Source organism: Passer domesticus, chromosome 2 (assembly GCF_036417665.1).
Source record: "Passer domesticus isolate bPasDom1 chromosome 2, bPasDom1.hap1, whole genome shotgun sequence".
In the NCBI taxonomy this organism is placed as follows: Eukaryota; Metazoa; Chordata; class Aves; order Passeriformes; family Passeridae; genus Passer; species Passer domesticus.
This window is the reverse complement of record NC_087475.1, coordinates 103,603,550-103,625,995: the sequence shown is the minus strand read 5'-3', so window position 1 is coordinate 103,625,995 and position 22,446 is coordinate 103,603,550. Positions and strand designations below refer to the sequence as shown.

General features: G+C 41.0%; 2 long non-coding RNA genes across 7 annotated transcripts in view; one reads left to right on the top strand and one right to left on the bottom strand.

The window, feature by feature from the left end:
* The window catches only part of LOC135294638 (uncharacterized), a 155,482-nt gene that overhangs the window by 106,277 nt on the left and 26,759 nt on the right, over nucleotides 1–22,446 (top strand). The window lies entirely within an intron of this gene.
* Nucleotides 8,793–17,217, bottom strand: LOC135294634 (uncharacterized). Its single transcript, XR_010356713.1, has 3 exons — nucleotides 17,123–17,217; nucleotides 16,205–16,268; nucleotides 8,793–9,722 (listed from the first exon to the last, which is right to left on the bottom strand). It is a non-coding gene; the product is annotated as an uncharacterized LOC135294634 (long non-coding RNA).

The following is a 22,446-nucleotide window of genomic DNA, read 5'->3' as shown; positions in this document are numbered from 1 at the left end:
CTGTCTTGTTACTTGTTGAAAAGGGGTTGAAAAGGAAAAGCCATTTATTTTTCTGTGTGTGTTTTTAATTGTCCCTCCTGAGACAGGTTTTTGCATGGTAGTGTATTCAATTTGCCAGTTGCAGTTTGTTTTCTGACAGCTGAGGCTCTTATCAGAGTGCGCCACCTACCAAAGGGTGTAAGGTAAGGGGACAAACACTGCCCACCACAGGGTGGTCTTGGGATGGATGGGCTCTGTCACACAGGCTTGGGTCACCTGCAAGGTTGCTGTCAGTCTCTGGTGCTGGAGGAAGAGACTCGGTATCATTTTTGAAGTGTGACACCCATCCTGGTGGGATTCCATGGTTTTATGTCCTGTCTCTCCCACAGACCAGCTCATGGCTGTACTAAGGTTTTCCTTGCAAAGGTCACGTTGGTCAAAAATACTGCCCTGACAGTTTAGGAGTTGACATTCTGTCTTCTCTCATGGAGAAGAAAAATAATAAGTCTTGTTGTACCAATCTATTGCTGTTGACATATCTCTACTTGGTGATGGAGGTCTCTACTTGGAGCTAGGTCTCCACTATCCATTTAGTTTTTAGGTTCTCCTGACAGTCATGTTCTCATGTTTGAACTTCCTGCCAGTGTAGTTACCTCTGTGACCGTGGAGTACAGAGTGCTGAGACAAACGTGACCCCTTGAAAAGCTTTGGAATTACTTGTACTGATGCTTCTTGCAGTGATGGCCGCAATGCAGAAACACCCAGCCTGTGCTTAAATTGCCTAGTTTGCATGTTGGTGGCTGCAGCAGCAGGAATGCACTGGAAATTAAATCACTGTGTCCTTCCACTGTGCTTTGCAGGCCTTGCTGGGCGCTGTGCCGGGGTTAGACTTCCCTTAGACCAAAATGTGGATTCAGTGCAAGGTTGGACTGCCAGCAGTGCCCCACTTTGGGAGTGTGGCAGCTGCCCATGTGTGTTACTGTGCTTGAGGCAGAGCTCTGGGAGGCAGCAGAGAAGGTTGATAGCTGTTTTCATTTGCCATCCCTTCAAAGTCATGCACAAGCTTGAGCCATAGAGAGCAGGAGCGGGAGCATGGGAAAGAGAAGGTAGATGCAACTTCCTCACTCCCACAGGAGGAGAAGCAAGGGCAGGATGTCAGGTGCCTGAAAAGACCTCCAGCTGTGTAGTGAATTTTGTGGAGAGCCTAGAAGGGGCCATTTAATTCCTTAGTCCTTGGGAGGGAGCTTGGTCAAAGAGATCGAGAAAGTTTAAGAACTCAAACTAAGCATAGTTATAAACAGGAAATGTGGGGTCTCACCATCTTGGGGTTCAATGTAGGATTTGTGGGGAAAAGGAAGCTGAAAACAATTTTTCAGTTTATCATACCTGCACATACTCACTGTTTTCTGTGCTGTGCTCACTGTCCTCTTTTCTCCACTTTTCTCATCTTCATGTGTGCAGCTCCAGTCCACTTTTCCATAAGGTCTTTGCATTCCACAACTTTGAGGCATAATGGTCATGGTTGTGCTGTGTCACTCTTCGTGATGTGAAGCTCTTGTGTCTCCAAATAATTTTAGGACAATGATTGGGAGATCACAGTGCTAAGGTGTGATTCTCCAGTTCCACTGGATGCTCAGACAAAGCAGTGCAGTGGCACCTTAAGGAGGAGTGTGATTTGATGGAGCAGATTATACACATGTTTCTGTGAGACAGATTCTTTGAAGTAGTCTTGTCAGTAATTGCCACAACAGGAGGGAATGTCTGAACTACATTTATAGGCCTGTTTTCAGGAGTTTGTCAAAACAGAGTTTTATCAGACTTGGAAGTGTTAAGACTTAAAACTTTATTTTTTTTTTTCTCCCCGAAAAGCAGATGGAAAAAAAGATGAAATCCCTATATTTTTTTATGAGAGAAATATTTAGGCATATGGGAAGGTTTTCTTTTGACATTGTAGAGATGTTTCATTTCTGAGATTCTGAAACACTGCATTTCTTTATCATCTCAACTTCTAAATGACTCAAAATATTTCAGCTTTTAAAATGGAACACAAACTGGTGCATATTCTTACCTGACTAAAATTAAACATGTAAGTGACTCTTGGCAAAAGTGACAATGAAAATTATTAAAATATTTTGCAAATTATTTTTACAGCTACATAACAGTGGTTTTTTTGTTTGTCTTGTTTTGTTTGTTTGTTTGTTTTTTTAACAAAAACAATTATTTGTGGAACTTTTGACAAAATAGTACACAATGTGTTTGGAATGGAAAAAGTTAATAAAAAAATATTTCATCTGAAAGGTGTTCACCCCTTCCAAAAGTTTTCTCCTGCCAGACTGTTGAGAATATCAGACATTATGGTCTTTGGAAACAGAATAGGGAGTTGGCTGGGAGGTGTTTGTCATGAATTTAAAACCGTTAGCATTTAGACTAAAAAAGCAAAGTACTAGGAAGATGGCAGAGAAGCACATTTTAGAATGTGATGTCAGGATGAGAAGGTAGCCCTGATTTTGCCTTTATCTCATTTTTCCTCCTGGAAAACCCACATATATACACCTTTTTCTCTCTTGGTCTCATTTGAAGATTTTGGGGACATTCAGTTGTATTGCCTGTACTCCCCTTAACTAATTTACACACTGCAAGCATATCATAGCAATCCAGAAGCAGTTCAGTGCACATGCAATAAGAATATTACTTATCTAACCAACTGCAATTAAGCAGTACCATTTGAATTTGGAATATAGAGTGTGTGTTGAAGCCATTTGTGAAAGAAAGTGCAAACAATTTAACAAACATAATTGGGAAACAAAAATAAACAAAACCAAATTCAAAGTAATGGCCCTCTGGTCATGGAAAGAAGCTGAATTTGTTGGCTGTCTTATCTGGCATGAGTTAGTTGCTCAGCTGTACATACAGACATTGTCCACCAGGATTTGAAATGGGAGCCAAGAACTCATTGCTAGGCCTTCAGCTGTTAATGGCCTTCAATCATTAAAGATTTCCCTAATGGAAATTGCTGACATTTAGAGAGCTTTTATGGAATCTTGCTTAGTATTTAATTGAGAATTTGAGCCATCCTAGGAGAATTTCTTCCTTTTCCAGTCCTGTGTTTTCAGAAAGCCATTGTGTGGATAGCCTGTTAAGTTTTTGTGGAGCCCTGTTGAGGTTTTCTCCATTGTAGTCTAAAGGGTTTGCCTGAAAGAGCTAGGTTGTAACCTGTCTTCTGAGACAGAGTCGTCTTCTTCCCTCAAGCCAGACGAGTCATTTTGTGTTTCTGGTAGGTCAGATTCAAAGCTGCTGCTGGCCATCAAAGCTCCTGTGATCTCTAAGAGGCATCAGTCAGGCTATGCCAGTTTATAGGGGTAATGAATCCACCCCAGAGAGTTTGTTCCTGTGCTCTTTCTCCGGTGCCATCCACCAGTAAGGAAGCTAGCTCCTCTTTGCCAGTCTCTGCATGAAAACAAATAAATGCAAATAGTGACAGTGGGATTTCAACCTCTTTCTACTCTTGTTAGCCATAAACATTATAGCTTGTCCTGCATTTTGTAGCAGGAACCTCCTGTACTGGAAAAGGAGAACACTGATTTTCTGCAAAGTGTTTGGCAGAATGTGGCCAAAGAGAGGAGCCAGTATGTCAGGAAAGTAGGAGAAGCAGCAGTCAGGCAACATGCTGCAATTAGGGATTTCTGTATGCTTGCATAGTCCTGTTGGTGGTGTATATTACTGTCTTTCAAACCATCCAGTAGTTAATTAAAGCTAAATGCAGACTACCATCTCTACTTTCTTGCCTGCTGTTTTTCCTTCCTCCTGCTCCTTTTTTTTTTTCCTGAATTCAAAACATGGATTGCTGTGCTGACTAGAAGAAGAGATTTGAAATGGCTGCATGTGTTCTTAGCTAGATGCACAACTGTCTAGGGCACATGAATTAGAAGCAGCAAGAAAGAGGTCTCAACTTATTTAGGTTCTTGTAAGCCACCTTTGTATAGCACTCACAGCTACTCAAAGAACTGAATCCAAGGAAATGGACTGCACTTGAGTAGCAACTGGAATCAAACCACAGCTGTCTCTGGGAGGTCATTCCAGGGTGGTGGACCTCAGAACAGGGAGGAAGCTTGGCTGCCAAGGGGCAACAATGCAAAGAACAAAAGAGAAGCAGGAGTGATGTGTAAAACATATGCCTGGGTCTTAAGAAAACCTGATTGTGGTGTACTTTTTTCCCACTGAGCTGAGCTCTGTGACCAAGCTTGCCTGTCCCAGCAGCTAATGTATGGCACATCAATCAAGTATTGAATATTTTAGACTCTTGATTATTGCAGGAACAAGGTTTTCCTCAAGATTTTCAACTACAATAAAACTATTCTCCTGATGTACTGGGAATGAGGAGCACCATTTAAAATCGGGGGAGGACCCAATTCATTCCTGAGGTATATCTGTGTACTCTAAAATATTTATAACCTGTCTGTGCACAATTTTGCCAAAAGTGTGAACTTTTGCTAAGTGTTGAACGAGAACTATTTTAAGAAGCAACCAAAAATTGTAAAAGCATTTTTGTGTAGTATGTACTTATGAGGGTGTGTGACTACAAGCAGCATCCCCTGAATGTATCTACAGTAGCTCTCTGCCTATTTCCCTCATCCTCCAGCTACAGTACTGAGGCTCTACCAGCCCTGAGCTCCCCAAACCCAGCTCTTCCTGTGCAGTTTCCCTTGCTCCCCTAAGCACGTGTTGCCAGTGGGTCCCATTCCCAGCCTACGTAAGTCTGGTATTGTCAACCTGATCACCACTTGTTGGGGGGTATTAATCCCTTGCGTTCAACAGGGACAGGTAGAAGCCAGCACACACTGTTTGCACCAGTGTCATTAGCTAGGTTGTTAATGCTGGGATTTGAGAAGCATTGATGAGGATGTTGCTACAACCCATGCATGAGCCACCCAATGTCCCTTTTTTCTTCCTTGCAGATGGAGAAAAAAACTTTCTGACTTGACAGCATAAAAGGGGGCACTTTTTTTCTAGATTTTTTTTCTTTTCTTTTTTTTTTTTTCCGGGGGGAAAAATTATATAGAATTATGTCACATCAAGAAAAACACAATGATTAAAATAACTTGCTATGAATATTCATTCTCAGCTTGGCAGATGGATGAAGTGGGCTGAGCATTTGCAGAATATTGCTAACTGAGCTCTCTTCCAGAGAATAACATTTCAAAAGAATTTCCGATGAGGTCTGTTGGCCAAAACTAGAAAGGATTTTTCTCTTCCTTTTTTCTTTCTTTGGCATTCTGAGCTTCCACCTTCCTGCCGAAATGAATTTCTTTCTAATCACAGTTTTGGATACTTCTGAAGCCTCACACTGAGGCTTTCCAGATGGGTTCATTGCAGTGGGAAGAGAAATACTCATTATCGTTATTATTATGATTACTATTATAATTCTTAACTCTTACTTTACATTGTTATGATTGTCCTGAACAATCCCAAATTGTTTTACAAACAAGTTTCAGTTCCTTCTATCATGAAAACACAGTAACATCTGAAGAAGCAGCCAGCATTTGTTGAGTATTTTGTGCTAAAGAAACAGGGGGCGGGGGGGACGGCAGAGGGGATAGTGATGCATTTTAAAGTTTAAGAGGTACGTTACTAGGAAGAGTGAAATGACCCAAACTGGACTTCAGCTATATTTTTACCCAAGGAATTGTGTAAGATTTCATGGATGCAGGAATAGGCAGTGGGAAGCAGAGCTGTGCCTCCTGTGAATGTCACAGTGCCCCCTAGTAGCAGCTTTGATTATTGATAAGAACTGACTTAAAAGGAGCACTGCTTATTTTCAAAACACCAATACTGTCTCAAGTTCTCTCTCTACAGACCAGGTTCAGAAGTTAAGAATATATTTTCCAAGAAGAAGGTTGAATTAAATGTCTGTTGTGCTGATTTATTTTCTTTTAATGGTGGTTTAAAACCATAAGAGAAAAAAAAAAAAGCTTTTTCAAAACTGAAATATTTTGTGTTTGCTCATTTTTCTTAAAAACAGAAGCTATCCCACTTTTTCACATCACTTGGGGATGTGCAGCCTCAGAAGGCTGAAAACTGACCCAGCCCATAGCTGCATCACTCCAGTCAGGTACCTTATGATAGGAGTCAGGCAGAAAGATGCATAATTTGCTATGACAGATATAGCTAGTCCATGTCTTCTTTGCAGGCTAGTGGAATCCCCACCAGGTGATTTGCCTGGCATGTGATGCCTGCTTTGAGGTCATGCAAGCACATTATGGCATAGCTAATGTTCCAGCTTGCATTCCCCTCGGTGCTTTCCTGGGATTTTTTTTTTTTTTTTTTAAACTGTGGATGCTGCAGTATGTAGTGCTTCTGAGCTGAGCAGGCCAGCAGCTCCCGAGGGAAAGACCTGATTCAGGTGTCACAGCGTGGTGCCATTTCACCCAGCTGTATGAGATTGCAGGAGGACTTTCCTAAGTTTGCTTTTCAGAGCTGTCACTACGAGTAGGTGGCAGGTGTGAGAAAAACATCAAGCCATATTCTGCTTTGGATAGACAGGAGATTTAGTGAAAACATGACCATCAAGGAAAAGGGCAGAGAAATGCACACAAATAAGGGAACAGGAATGCAGCAAGCAGGATTCTGCTGCAGAGTGATTTGTTGCCATCCCAGCAATAGCTCTTGTTTCAACTGAGAATGATCTCTCTTGAGAAGAGGAGGAATCTAATCACGATGATTGATAATACCTTCAGAGGTTCCCCAGTAGGCACCAGACTTACAGAGCAGAAAACCACTCTCTTCTGGGAGAGTGGATAGAAGCAAAATGCCTAGCACACTGCTCGCAGGGTCTTACCTCACTTCAGTTTCAGCCTTTGGACCAGGATGTTTCACTGCTTTGGAAAGCAGAAACAATTGTTTGAGGGCCATCCAAAGAAGGCCTCTGGCAGGTTGATGTGTTGAAGCCAGTGCTCTGGCTCTGTTTAATAAACTCAGTACCTCTTGTACACCTCCCTGGCAAATGGATAGTGACACATAGTGGCCACGCTTTGCCAGCAGTGTTGCCTGAGGCTTTAATTGCTTTGCACATAAAGTTATTTATCTCTACATCAAGAGGGTTGAGACCACATTTAGGGAGTAATTACAAAGCTGCCAGAGGGACTGGTGTTTGCCACGCCAGCCAGGCTGTGATTTATCAGTTCTGCTCGTATTTAGAAAGTGAGCTTTCCTCTCACTTCTTCCCTTCATTCAGTGCATCATGGCTAAAGGCATCTGTATCCCCCAATTCCCTCTGATACTATCTGTGTGGAATATGTTGGGCAACTATAAAGAATCAAATACTGTGAGTTTAGTTCTGAACATTGCTCTTGCTGCTTCAATCCTGAGGGTTTGGATTTTTTTTTTGTTATATCTGTCTTTTTTATTTCTTATTTTATAAAGAAAATGTTATTAGGATTCTCAGTGAGATTTCGTGATGATATTTGGGGGCTAAATAGCAACAAATTCTCACCTTCTTATGAAGGGCTTGATTTGGCTCTGCCTTATCCGTGGAGTCCATAGGAATTTTTGGTGTTGTTTCCTCATGAAATAGAAGGAAATGCAGTGTGTTTGGCCTGAAGTCTTGCCTGTCACGGTTTGCTGTTCCAGACCTGGATTCCCTAAATCCACATCCAAATGCCCTTCAGTCTTGCCCTCCATTTAACCTAGTACTTCGTCTCTCTAATATGGTGTTTTGTTGGGTTTTTTTGTTTTTGTTTTTTTTTTTTTTAATTCATAATGCCAGCTTTCAAAACTCTCTCTGCATAATCTGAATCTTGGTGACATCACAGATGCTTTGATTACTGGACCTAACATATGTCCTTTGCTAATCCAATGAATTTTTAGAGGCTCTAGCATATTCATGTCAGTGGAATGGAAACCTTGCCCCAGCAGAAGTGTGATATAAATAATAGATCATTTCTTCAGCCTGTCCATTTAAAAGTACTGTTCTGTTTTAAAGGTTTCCTTACTTCATTTCCTAAATTCATGTTTATCTTTCTTATTTGGCCATGCCTTTCTGATTCTTGGGTGGATGATTTTTTTTCCTGTTGTCCTTAGGGTAGGGATTTAATCCTTACCATTTTTGATGGTGACTTCCTCAGTAGTTTTACAAATCCCTTTCAAAAAATTTAGTACCTCATATGTGTTGCTTGGGGCTTTTTATTATTTTATTTTGGCGTGTGCATGTAATCTCTGAAGGACACTGAGCCTGTTTGTGGTCATTGTTTTTCAGTGCATCAACAACGGTTGCTTTGCAAACAGACTTTTGTCTTTCATGTCAAATTGCACTGCAAATAGCCTCCTGTCTCTGTGAGCTCTGGAGTCAGCTGTTCTAAGTGATAATTTATTTAAGGCATCAAGAAATTATTTTTCTAAACTGTCACCCAACATGACACCTGACTCATTTCTGTAAGCAGATAACCAAAGTCATCCACTTTTTTCTGCTTTATTAGACTGATTACTGCTTTGATGTTCATCAAGTTTATGCATTTTGTATTTTTTGTTCTCTTGATCAAGAGGATGATAATGTACCCTTGCTAGTATAAAGAATATTATTTTTATTAAGGGCTTTTGGGCTTATGTATTGGAGCTCTCATATGAACATTTCAAAACACTCCCTCTCTGGATTCTGTGACCGCACTCACCTCTATAGCCTCCTATGCTTCATGTACAGTTTGAAACCAAAGATCATGTTCTTCCATTGATCTTTGTAATTTCATTAGTCTTTATTATAGCAAGGTTTTCTTTCATTATTCAGTGTACTCGTTTACTCATTATTGCTTAGAAGCCTATGAAATGACGTGTATATACATGATGATTTTTTAGTCTTGGCACACAGCCTAATTTTATTGAAATTCTGTGTCAGAAGCCCTGTTATATTTCAGAATTTATTTCTGCATTTTGATGTGTCTTAGCTTTGCTCCAGCTGAATTTTCTGTCCTATCCTCTGCTCCCAGATAACAGTTATCTCTCTGTTGCTGACATCCCTAGCAGATGTCTTTGTCTGACTTGAGCACTCCTCAGCACCTGCCAGATTTCCTTAGCTCTGAATTTAAGAAAATCTCCTCCAAACTTTATTACTTTTCAGTAGCAGAGCCAGGGTCTGCTGTAGTTAAGATGGAACCCATCCTGAGCCCATCCTCTCTGCACACACAGAGAGTAATCCTTGCATTCCCAATAATGTTTATACCCTTCCTTTTTATCTGAACTTTTCCTCTCTACAAAGTCCCTCTAATTCCAACTATACAAGCTAATATGGTGCCTGTGAAATATTTCCAAGAAACACATTGTAGAGAACTAAGTGCATAATCAGTATAATTTTTTAGGGTCTCTCTTACATGACCAGCTGTTCTCTATTACAAGTGTCTGTTGTGACCAAGAATCTCTCATCCGTTATTGATCTGTGTGCTTGCAGAGCACTCCTGCTCCTTCTAAGCAAGGTCCTTGTAGGTTCCTTTAGTCATCAGCTGGAGCTGATTCAGATTCTTCTGGCACTGTAGCCTCTCTGCATCGTTCAGCTGGAAAATTCCTGGAGTTACATTCCTTTTCAAATGGAAGAAGATTCCGTTACTAAAATCATCACTTTAACAGATTTCTGCTGCATTTTAGCCTGGTGCAGTGCTGCTCTGAGTCCAGGATTTCTCCAGGCGTGGGAGTCTGCTCTTTGTTCTCTCATCCATAGCTCATCCTTGTTGTAGTCCTTTGCTTTTGAAGGCTATGAGGTACTGAAAGTCATGGAGGAAGTCAGAAATTTGGATATCACTTTAAGAAACTGGCCATCTAACTTGTTCCCTTTCCTGTGGGTATTGTGGGCTTTTTGTTTGTTTGTTTTCTATGGGTGAGGTTCAGGTATGTCTACCTGCAGTTATGGGGAATTGGTCAGTACATGCTAGTTTGTTCCTTCCTTCTTAGACTACTGTATTACCTCTGCAGTTTCTCACTCTTTTCCCTCTGCCCTCCGTCTTTTTCCTACCCTTTCTTACAAAGGCTTTCCCCAAGGTGCTGCCAGCTTGGCTGAGGAACTCAGCTGTGAACTGCACCCGATGCAAGTATTATAAAAAAACCCCAATAATTTCATTTACAATAGGTGTCAGATGAAACCATTACCTCAGATTTTGTGCTCTTAATGTGCAATCCCATCTCTAAGGATTTTCTGCATACACAGATCCATAGCTTATTCTGCTGCCCCAGCTGCAGACCATGCTCCTTTGTTGCTGCTCTACCTTTAAATTAGGAGCTGAAGGGATTTTTTTATATGTCTTTTTTAGTTTTTTTATATTATTGAATCTTTATCTTAGGGGCAATAGTAGGGCATCCTGTTCAATTTTACTTTTAAATCCTCCTTGGCCCCAAATGTTTTTTGCTCTTTCTGTGGTGGTTCTCAGCTGGATATTTCCTGTGAAGCACTATGGTCCTTTCCACATACAGTAGCTGCAGGAACCAAAAAGGATTGCTGCACCAGGATGGGAAAGCCTGGGGGAAACAGATATGATGGATGAGTTGGTGGATAGGCATGGTACACTCAGTTAAAATTGACCACAAATGTGTCAAGGTCAGAAGAGCTGCTCTGCTGAAAAATGAAAAGTTATATCTATGCTATTTTTTGCAAGTGCTGTAGTTATTAAGGTGATGGCTCTAAATGAAGCCTGATCTGCAATTCTAGGTACTTCTGAAAATTAAAAAAAAAAAAAAAAAAAAGCAAGCCAGTGAATAAAATGAGGAACATGAACCAAAATACAAGAGAAAAACACACCTGTATTTGAGGTGCTGAAAATAGGGAGTTTAGCACTAAATCATTTCCATTCTCTCATTTTTCTCTGCATTTGTCAGGCACTGAGAGTATAACATTTGCTCGTGTAGCCTTAGGCAAGCCTGGCACCAGTGAACTTGATGCTAATACCAAACACTGCTCTTTAATCCAATGTATGGAAAAAATCAGCAGTGTTGAGCATTATCCCCCATTTTCTGGCCACTCTTTCACTCCACTATAATGGATAGGATAGGATATAGGATAGGATATAGGAAAGGGAAAGGGAAAGGGAAAGGGAAGGGAAAGGGAAGGGAAGGGAAGGGAAGGGAAGGGAAGGGAAGGGAAGGGAAGGGAAGGGAAGGGAAGGGAAGGGAAGGGAAGGGAAGGGAAGGGAAGGGAAGGGAAGGGAAGGGAAGGGAAGGGAAGGGAAGGGAAGGAGAAAGGAAAGGAAAGGGGAAAGGAAAGGAAAGGAAAGGAAAGGGGAAAGGAAAGGAAATGCCAGTTCCTCCAGCCATTAGAAAATGGTCTTGTATTCTCCACTCTGCCAATGACAACCTGAAAGTGGCTTTGGGAATTGCACAGCCTCCCTATGGATTTCTGTTTTCTCTGCATAAGGGAGCAGCTGTTCTCACAAGCTTTTGACTCTGTTTTGGACATTTTTGAATGAAAAGGGTTTGAAAACAAGGTATTTTGAAATGCAAAGCTCTACTTTTACTATCAGCTTAAAACTGGACCTCTCACTTTACACAGGCACATTAGTCTCATTTTTGTCTGATTTTTGCCCTGTTGACTTGTTATGCCCTTTCTCTTTTAGCTCCTACAGCTTTATCTGACAATGAGATGTATTATTCAAATGCCCTCACACTTCTCTTATTGCTAATTATATATTAAAGAGGTTCTGACTTCATTTTTGCTCACTACAGAATCTTAGTCCAGCTGTGACACTGACAGGGCTGCTGGAGCTTGGTAAAAACTTGTGCAAATGGCACTTCTCTTTTCAGACTGTCAGTCTTAATGGAATATATGATGAGCCAGTAATAACCCCAAGCACTTCTTGTGTGCAAAGTTGGTAGAGAGCAAGGAGTCCTATACCAGCTTCCCATTAGTAATATATATTTGCAAAAAGAACATCTTTTTTATTGGTTGTTTTTCTGCAAATGGTAACACTTTCCGTGGGATTGGTCCAGGTTTGTCCTGCCAGGTGAGCACTATGAAAGCTCCCTGCTGCCTAGTCTGTGCAGGGTTTCATAGGCATCAGAGGAAATAGTTTACAGGGATCCTTAAAAACTCATCTACTTCATCCTCTGCCTCAATGTGCAGAAGTGCTTGTAGTGATCTTCTGCCCAAATGTGGGTATTGTAGGATGTGTCTTTAGATTGCTATAGACTGAAATTGCAGGATGATTTTGGCTGAAGCATGCACTACTTTTTTGCGAATTCACAGATTCGTAGGTCTGAAGTCCAGAAAAGGCTGCTGTACCTTTCAGAGCCACCACCATGGGTTTCAGAGGACAGAGAATTTTACTGGGTCTGATCCCAGTGCTTGGCTTAGATTTGTAGTTATATATAGGTGCATTTTGTAAGTTATTGTGGAGAATCAGCATGGGGCTTTCCTGATCATATTTGGTCTTTCAGTGTGAAGGATCATGCAATTTGTTCTCTGTCAAAGTGTGGAATTAAGGACCCACTTTTGGCCACCACTTTATGCAATCTTTACTGCTAATTGATTTTGTTTCTTATGAACATCACCAGCTGCTACAATACTGTAGTGATGCATGTGATCTAAGGATGTAAAAACACAAAAAATTATGTCTTTTAAGCATAAAAATTACTTAATCCAGTGACATACTGTACCACAGGTAAGTCTTTGGTCTGTCACCTGAATTTGGAAAATCTGCCCTAATGTGAATTACACTGTGTCTTGCATGTCAGTGAATAGGGACACCACAGGCAAATGTCTGTGATACCACAGAATGCCAGAGGCTATAGCAAATTCTGTTTCTTTGAGTTATAACTAAGTTATATCTTTCTTTCTCTAAGCTTTATTTCCTTTCCCAGTTGGCCTGGCACAGCCTGCAATGGCCAGAAGAGCCTATAATGACTAGACTGCCAGGACAGTTATATTGTGCATGCTAGAACTTTAGCCTGTCTCAATAAATTGAGATGAATTCTGAATTTAGAGTTCAATTTTCTCCCAATGAAGAAGAATTTACTTTTTTATTTAAACTCTCACTATTTCCTCTGATTTATTTACTTTTCCTTTTTATTGTATTAGACTAATTAGTAAATAATAATTCACACACATCTGATAGAGAGCAATAGATTAAATGAAATATTAACATGACATTTAAAAAAATCAAAAAAATGGATCTAAACAAAATGTTCTGAGATTAACACAATGAAACTCTTGAATGTTTAGCCATCAAACATTTCATTGAAGTTGACAATTTCCACAGAGAGATTGGATTTTGATAAAAAACTAAATCAAAACTGTTCTGGCAGGTCTTTTTTCCTTTCTCTCCAACAGTTTAGATGATTGATCTGCTAAATTTCACATGACCTCTATCGATAAGGAGGGTCAGCTCACTGGCCTGAAAGCTGGCGTCCTTTTCAGGCATACAAAGAACCAGGGTTTCTTAATCTCTTAACACAACTTCTGATGCTGACTGCCTTGCTCACATCATGAACATTTTCTACTCAGGCCTTTCTGGCACTAGAGGAGGGAGTCTTTATGACTTTTTGCCTTCACAAAAAAAGGTAGTGAATATCTATTTGCTTACATATATATCTTGTGTGTAAATGAATCTATTGCTAATGTAATCATATACATCATAGACCTCAAAATAAGCTGTTCTCTTTCTTAAATCAAAGGTTGTGTCATGATAGTGTTTGTGGAGGAGGTCCTCAAGGAGCAGGCAAGCAGGTGCATGATATTTTATCAGGATACTGTTTGTGAATGCTCTTCTCATTTGATAAATATTAAATCAAACACTAGAGAGGTTGTCGGTGGTTCTGTGTCACCAGTGGTGTGAATAGATGTAAAATGGATGGAAGATTCACATGAGGTTGCTGTGGTAATAAAATGCTCAACATGAACATTTGAAAATTTTCTCTTCTCTCTGTTGGCTTGCAACAGGAAAGAGTTGTATTTATATATGCTGGTGGGTGGTAGGCCTTAAACTGAAGGGAATTGTGGGCTGTGTTACTTTGTGTTTTCTCAGTCAGATTTACTTACTATCATGGATTCAGTTTGCAACTTAGCTGTCTGGCTCAGATTCTAAGAGGTGTTACTGCCACACTTGGTGTGTTCCTTGGTATGCAGTCGAATGGGACAGGCCTCAAGGAACTCCTTGCAGCTTTAGGGCACTCAGACTCAAATCTCGTGTGTGACTTGCAGATTTGTCACTGTAAATTTCATCTGCCACACTGATTTTTCCAGATGGTTTATTTCTTTGTTGCTTTTTATGTTCTCAACTTTCTTCTTGCCACTATGAGTTCATCCATTTGAATGGGCTACTGGAAGAGCTAAAATGTGTTTCATCAATCTTTGTGTTCATACAATCTAGGCATTCTTCCCATGGCATCAGTTTCTTACCATCACTATTCTCATCCATATTATGACTGTAGCAGTGATAATTTTTTTGTTCCCATTGATTTGAGTTCTACCTTAAGTATTTCCAGTGTGCTGGCCACAATAGAATCTGAGTTCTTGTGAATACCTTCTGAAGGCACTGTCTTTAAATTGTTTATATTGTTATAGTACTTGGAGGTGTCAGCTTGAATGTCTAAGCCAAATGGAAACGTGGCCATCTGCCTTTTTAACTTTTCTATCTAAATGAGCTGGTGTCTTCACCTCAGACCTAAAAGCATTTTGTTATTGATAGAAATGTTTTCTCTGCAGCAAAATGCTTTGCAGCCTTTGGGATGAAGTATTCTTCTTATTATAATCATGGTAGTAAAGAGACGTGATTTCATTTGTGTTCAGTACTTGTAAGGATGTTGCCCAGGCAAACAAGGCTCATATGGGACTCTAAATGAAATAATGCAAATGATGGTTGGGCCATACTCTTTCCTGTGATGCCAGTGTAAAACTCAGCTGCCTGTTGACTTCAACTTTCCTTATACTGAAATCATCCCACTCTCTCACGTGAAGTTCCACTAGATTTATGCTGGTGAGAGCATATTTTGGCCCCTCAGATGAAACTCAAAGACAATTACATCTCCATTAAGAAATTAATTCAGAATTAATGCAGTTATTGTGCAGCGATTAAATTCCAAACTGCTGTTAGAAAAACTAAATTATCGAGGTTTGCCATTTAAGCTGTAGCTTGTGGGGACATAATGAACTGGCCTTTTATACTGAACGATAAACCTCATGTTCTTAATAATCACTTGGAATTGACTTCATGTAAATAACTAGTACAGCTGAAGCAATCATCTCCTGAGATGGTGCTGCTGCTATCTTGCCAGAATTTTTCTGGTTGATGCATTATTTTTCATTGCAGAGTTACTACAAAACCAACCTGCATGGTCTCCTAGCAGCTCAATTAATACCTTGCATAACTTCTAAAGACCACTTTATAGTTATAACAGGTTGCTTATTGTAGGTTAAAAACATACCACTTGAAATTGAATGTTGCCATTATTATTGTTGATGGAGTTTTTACAACTCTGTGAGATGTATAAATTACATGGTGTTTAGAGCTCAATAAATATGCTTTAGCAGTAGAGCAGTTTGTATTTAATCTTCCATACGAGGGCTGGTCCAGTAATCCAGTGAGTGATAGGGCAAAGGTGTGTTCATGCGTGGAGCTCTGTGCATGCAATTTTAAAGGTGGGAAAGGGACTTAGGGCCACATGGCTTTTGGCCATCTAATTCCCTTGGCTACTTTAGCCAATGGAGCAATCTCAGAAATAAAACCTGGCTTTAAGTACATTTAACTCTGGTTGAATCTGATGTTGGTGGGTTTATTTTTCCAAAAAGTGTACCAGTTTCTTAGTTCCCAAGCAGTAAGGCACAGAGATAACATATTACTTGATTATTGGTGGAAAGGATGTAAGAGCATGTCCATTCCTGCCCTATGACTGTTTTTTACCTCCCTGCTTGGATTAGAGGGTTTAGGATCTGAATGTCAGACAGTAAAATCAGTGGAAGCAGCTATAAATTCAGATCTTTTTCAATTGCCAGCCTTTAATCTAGGATCATCAATATAAACTTCAAAATCTCTTCAGTGGTCTAATTTTTTTGGAAAATCTCAGCCTTTTGACTTGTATTGAGCTCTTTGAAAGTGAACATGATGACTCACCTATGTGAGAAAGAAACTACCTTTAGTAGAATGTCCTGTGCCTTTTCTCTAGCAGGTAGTAGGAAAAACCAGCATCACATCTTCCTAAGTTTTTTCATCTCCTGCTTTTGTATTCATTGACACCAATACTGCTGGACGTGGTCTATACCTACCTTAGGTGTTTTAGCAGAACAGGATTGCTCATTGATATTCTGTGTCCTCTTCTGTTCTCTGAGGCTGGTGTAGATCCAAAGGGTTAAACATGAGAAAACTAATTGCCCCTTCAAATGTCTCTACAACCAGTGCTTTCTACTCAATCAAATTATTTGGGTGCTCAAGTGCTTTCTGGAGTTTCACAGGTGCAGCTGTCTGGGTACCTATTTGTCTATGCTGTGCATATAATTATTATTTCCTTTCCAGATCAACTAAGTACATGTCTAGCCTCTTCTCAATCATCTCCTACTTCTCTCTTCTTTTATTGGGGTGAAAATTCCCTGAGATGCTGTTCAGCAAAAATTTATAGAACAAGAAACAAATTGTTTCTGGAGAGTGCTATTTACCTTTTTTATTTTCTGCTTTGTTAGCGACGCAGAGGTTTCATTAGCAGGGAACAAAATGAATTCCAGGGACAGCGAGTAATATGCACACAAATTATATGGAGAAAAAAAAAAGAAAAAAAAAACAAAACAAACCAACAAAGCACTAACAACCTTCAAACATAAAAATAAGCATATCCCCAGAAACAATACAGCTGAAGCATCCACTAATAAGAAAGCAAATGGTGTTCTGGATTATAATGCAAGATGAAATTATCCTGTTAAAGCCTTGGTAACCAGCAGTATTGTAGCCAAATCCACAGGTTCACTGAGCCTACTCCATGTTAAGTTGTCAGAAATATGGGGGAGCCCCCAAACTCAGGGTTGGCGCTGCTGCAGAGCAGAAGAGCGTGGCTGAATGGAGAGAGCAGACACTAGTGGCAGAGCTTGGTCAAATGGAGATTCTAGGAAAAAAATACCAGGCAATACTAAATTGTGATTCAGTAGCCTTACCAAAGCATTGATGGGAATTTCTTGCGGCTACCTCTACTCTACCTTTGTTACACCACGTTCCAAACCGAGTGTTTCCAGCTGTGGTGCAGTGTTGACTTCCTGTGCCTGGTGGACGGCATTAGAACTGCAGTGCTTGCTGGGGACAAGCCTGAGTGTGTTACCCAAAACACAGCACCTTGGGAACTGACTGGCTCCTTTTGTACACACAGGACAATACCCACGAGTCTGTTGCTGGGGTAACCCCATCTCCCTGCAAGAGGTTCTAGCAGAAAAGCTTTGAATCTCTGCTTAGGGTGAAAAAAAGAAAAAAGAAAAAAAAATCCACCTTCAGGCCTGAGGGAATGGAGCTTTCTGGAGCAGATAACTAGGATACTTTTATGAAATGGATCAAGCCCCCTCACCTCAGGGGAGAAAGTGTGGGGTGTTGATAAGATTGTACCATGCAGACGACACTTGGTAATTAGCACTATCTCTAATGTAATCACTCACTAAGAGGTTTAGCTGGGATGTGACTTACCCAGGAGAGGCACTAGAGGAAATGGGAAGAAAGGACAGGTGAGAAGAGCAAGATGTAAGTAGTCTTCACCCTTCTTTAATATTATCTATCTGTGGATCTCAAAGAGTGTACCCCACTTTTAAAACAAGGGTGTAGGAGCTCTGTGACATGCATAATATTAACCTCTTTTAGCATGGACAGGAATCAGGAAAAGCGGTGTTAATGACTATGGCTAGGCTGTCTGATTTGTAAGAAATTATGCTGGGAACAGAACATGGGTGCCAAGAGCAAGCACTCTGCTCAGTGGTGCTGAGATATGCCCAGACCTGGGAGGTGTACAAATGAGACCACCTGTGTTTATACTTCAGAACAAGTCTTGCCTTAAGAAGCTGTTTACCTAAAGCGGTTCATCAGTCTCATTAGAAACTGTGAATAACATGCTAGTTTGTCTTCTCTCCAAGGATGTCTCCCTTGCACGTTGTTGTTGAGGAATACTTGTGGTGCAGCTGCAGTGGGCGCTTCAGGTTGAGTTCTGGGTGGCAGGAGCCAGAGACAGGAGGCTGTGGACTGCCAACCCTTTTCATAACAAAGGGCACAAAGGCTGATGGACAGGCTGGGTGGATGGGCACTGGGAGACACTGCAAAGGGCTGAAGGCTCAGAAGGGAAGAGCAAGAGTTTTTTGAGCTAGGACTGTGAGGGGATAAAAGCCAAGGGGTACTTTGTTGCTGGTTCCTCCTCAGAGGCACGAGCTTGGGCTGTTTTGGTGTTACTGCACCCTGAGTAAATTGCTTTATGGAATGAGACATCTGAGACTCTGCTAAGGGAAACCTGAGTTGAACTGCTGAGGAAATCTTGTCTGACTGGGGTATGTAGAGTCAGGCAAGGCAAGTGTTGGCTCACTGGAGCCACCTGCTGCAAAGGGTCTTTGGTCCCTGCAGATAAAATCCCTGGCCTTGGGAGTGTGACTGCAAGAGAGTCTTGTGAACAGTCAGATTGGGAAGTTTCCTTAATATGGCCATATGCCAGTTAAACAGATTCAATGGAGCAGTTTAGTGATTTTCACATCAAGTGAACTGATTGTCTGCAAATAAACACCTCCTGTGAGATTCAACACTTCCATCACTCTGTGAGCTTTCTTGCATAGGTGCCACATGTAATGGCCACTGCTTACACCCTGATGGATTTGGTTTCCAGACTGACAGACACTTCTTAAATCTGACTTTGTGAGAAAGAAAGTGACGCTGAATTGTTAGCAATTATGACTAGAATCTTCAGACGTATTAGAGAGTTTTTCCTCATTTATAGATTTCATCTGATCCTACAAAATTGCAGTGGTGAGGTGGTATTATTTTATTTTTCTAACTTTGAAGCTGAAATCTGTTCTTATACCTAGGGGGAAGCATTCATACCACAGTCCTTTTTCTTAGCTGCTTGTAATATTCTTTCAATCAGTATTTCTAGCAGTTTTTCTGTGCACAAAATTGGCTCCTGTATTTGGACTTGACTCCTGCAGGGGCAGTTGGCTTAGTTGGTTTCTCCTGTTCCTCTTTCTCTAGTCCAGTTGCCTACAGCATCACCTTCCTTTCCAGACAAATAAACGCCTTGAAGCAAGCAGACGTCACTGGTGTAGTTTCATTTGCATGGGGAGTTGTCAGGCCTGATCTGACCTGCCTTTCCATCAGGATTATAAAGGTGACGGATAGTCAATTTCAGGGATTCATGATCCATTTTAGCACAGCGCTTCACCTTGCAGCTAAGTAATACGGCTGTGATAAAATCAGCCATAATCACTGCATCTTACTCAGCACTGCTTTGGCTGTAAATATTGCCTTCATATATTAAGAGAAAGAAGGAAAAAGCCTCAAATGGAAGGAGAGGGGAAAAAGAGATCTAAGGAGAAAAGGTCTGTTGACCATGACTGACCAGAGTAGTATTTGCTTATGTAACATAGTCTTTCCGAAATAGGGAAACAGGGCTTGCAGCTGGTGGGCTCCTTGTACTTCTAAGGAGACAATGTAGAATGCACAAACCTGAATTCCCCATTACTCTGGGGGGTTCACTAGCAAAGCTGGGCATGGGACACTGCTTCAGAAGTTAATGAACTTTGATGATGCCTCCATCTTTTTTACAAGTGCTTCAACTTCTGAACTATTATCAAAATAATTTCCTTACTTTCCTCTAAATTCAGTCTTTGATTTCCTGAAGTAAGCATTCATGACTGTTGTTTCTCTTTTGCAGAGCAGTTTTGAACTGAAATGGAATCACTTTTAGCTTTTGAGGGGAAAAAATTGTTTTTCTAGCCTTTGATTCGTGTTTGCTCTCAGTGCAGCTGTTTGTTCACTGTTATCCCAGTGTGGTAGTGGGGTGACCCTGCCTGAAAGCCAGGCAATCACCAAAGTCTCTCTCACTCCCCTCTGCAACTGGACATGGGAGAGAAGATATAATGAAGGGGTCACAAGTTGAGATAACAATCAGGAGAGATCATTCACCAAATACCATCACAAGCAAACCAGGTTCAACTGAGAGATATGAAGAGAATTTATTAATAACAAAATCAGAGCATGATAATGAGAAGTAAAATAGAACCTTCAAAATACCTTCTGCCCACGCCTCCCTCCCTGCTCTACCTTCTCTCCCAGTGGCACAAGGAGACAGGGAATGGTGGCTATGGTCAGTTCATCACCGTGGCTTCTCCTGCTGCTCAGGGAGAGGAGTCCTTCCCCTGCTGTGCTGTGGGGTCCCTCCCATGAAAGACAGTGCTCCATTAACTTCTCTGATGTGGCTCCATCTCCTACAGGCAACAACACCCCTCAGCTGCTGCAGAGTGGGTCACTCTTCCACAGGGTGCAGTTCCTCAAGGACAGGCTGCTCCAGTGTGAGCTTCATTCTCCTTCTTTCTCCCCATGGGCTCACAGCCTCCTCTCAAGCATCATTTCTGCTTCAGCATGGGGCTCCTCCATGGGCTGCACATAGATTTCTGCATCCTCCATGAGCTGCAGGGGTACACCTGTCTTACCATGGTCTACACCATGGCCTGTAGAGGAATCTCAGCTCTGGCATCTGGAGCACCTCCTCCCCCCTTCTGCACTGATCTTGGTGTCTGAAGGGCTCTTCCTCTCACATGTTCTGAGTCTGCTCTTCTCTGGCTGAAATTACCTTATTTTTTTTCTCACCTTCTTGAATATGTCCTGGTCTTGTAGCAAAACACCATCATCATCAGAACATAGGTGAAGTATTTCACAGACTCAGTAAGATTTCTGTCTAATTGTTGAGGTTTCCTTCCTCTTAGTTTACTCTGGTAAGATCTGGTGCTGGAAGAAGCATGATGAAGATGTAGGTTTGAGAGGTTTGTGCTTGTCTCTAATGGGAAACAGAAAAACAGGAGGACTTCCAGGAGCTGTCCCCAAAAGGAGAATTAATAGAGGCTCAGCTGAAGATATAAAATCGTTACAGCACAATGATTTGTGTGGAATAGAGGTAAATGATGATGATATACGGTGGTTCCCTGTACACATGAGGAGTTTGGTGGGTAAAAGCAGGTCCTGTCCTTCTCTGGTTTTGTTATACCTTCTCCTATCTAACTGTATAATCTGCCATGTTCTGCTCTGCTTCTTTGTTCTTTTCTTCACCATTAGTTTTGTGATAGTCCTTGTTTTGTTCATTTTATGAAACAGAAAATGGGGAGAAGGACAAGAAAAAGGGGAACATTGTCCTGATTTTAATCTGGAAAGGACAAAAGGTACAACATAGCAGAAAAGTAAGTTTGAGTTTACATTAACTGAGGGAATAGTCTGTATGTTGAGCTCCAGAGCTGCCTTTTTGGCAATTTCCTGACTAAGTGTGTTACACCGTGGTCTTTTAGATTTGCTCAGTTAGTCTCCTCCATGGAACTGCCTCTGTGCTGAACTTTGGTTGAACTTCATTGATCATCAGTGTTCATTCTATCTGGTCTGGAAATTCAAAGGGAGAGAACAGAAGAAGTCTAGCTTGAAGTAAGATTGTCTCAATAAGAATTTAATTTAGGTATTGCCCAGTTATACCATGTTGGTCAAATCACAGGCCATTATAAGAAAGAAAAAAATATTACTCAGGTTTCCTGTTCCACAACCTCTGGATAAACCCAAACTGCCCGTTCAATAATTGTGTTTCTACTTTTCATTGCTTCTGGGGACAAAATAGGCCAGTATATCTACTGATGATTCTGTGGGATGCCTATGTCTGTTATGGGGTGTCTGTTCAGGTGATAAGCATAAAATTGGTTTCATATGGTATCTCATGCTGTCTTACTGGGCTGGGTCGCTTGCCTTGCTCCTTCCAGATTGTGTTGTCAGGAAACCAGCTTCAGCAGCTGGCTGAGAAGTTGTCTTCCTTAGGGGATCCTTCAAGTAGCATAAAAAGATCCACACAAACATACTTCTACAGGAGTAGAAGAGGAGATAGAAGTTGGTGTGGCAGGTCTGCCTTGTGGTCCTTGAAACCAGGCCTCCCTACCTCACCATCCTCTGGAAAGAAATCAAGGGGAATGTATGGAAACCTGAATCTCCGAAGTGTGGTGGGATAATTCACAGAGTGGGAAATTACATGTGAAAGGAAAAAAGTGTTTCAAGCCAATGTTGCTGTCACAATGCTTGTTTATGTTGGGCTGGATATTATGCTGGCTAAAGCATCAACATCTTAGTGACATCTCTGATTTTTCATGAGCAGTGAATGCTCTAAGTACACCCAACCCTACACGCCCCAACATCAAATTATGCTCTTCACCAATTTTGGAGTTTAGTTAGGCAAGTGAAAGGAGTCTTGCTAAACTTTTGTCCATATTGCTTTAACAATTTCCATATATCTCAAAAAAATTTGGCTTCTGCTGTTGAT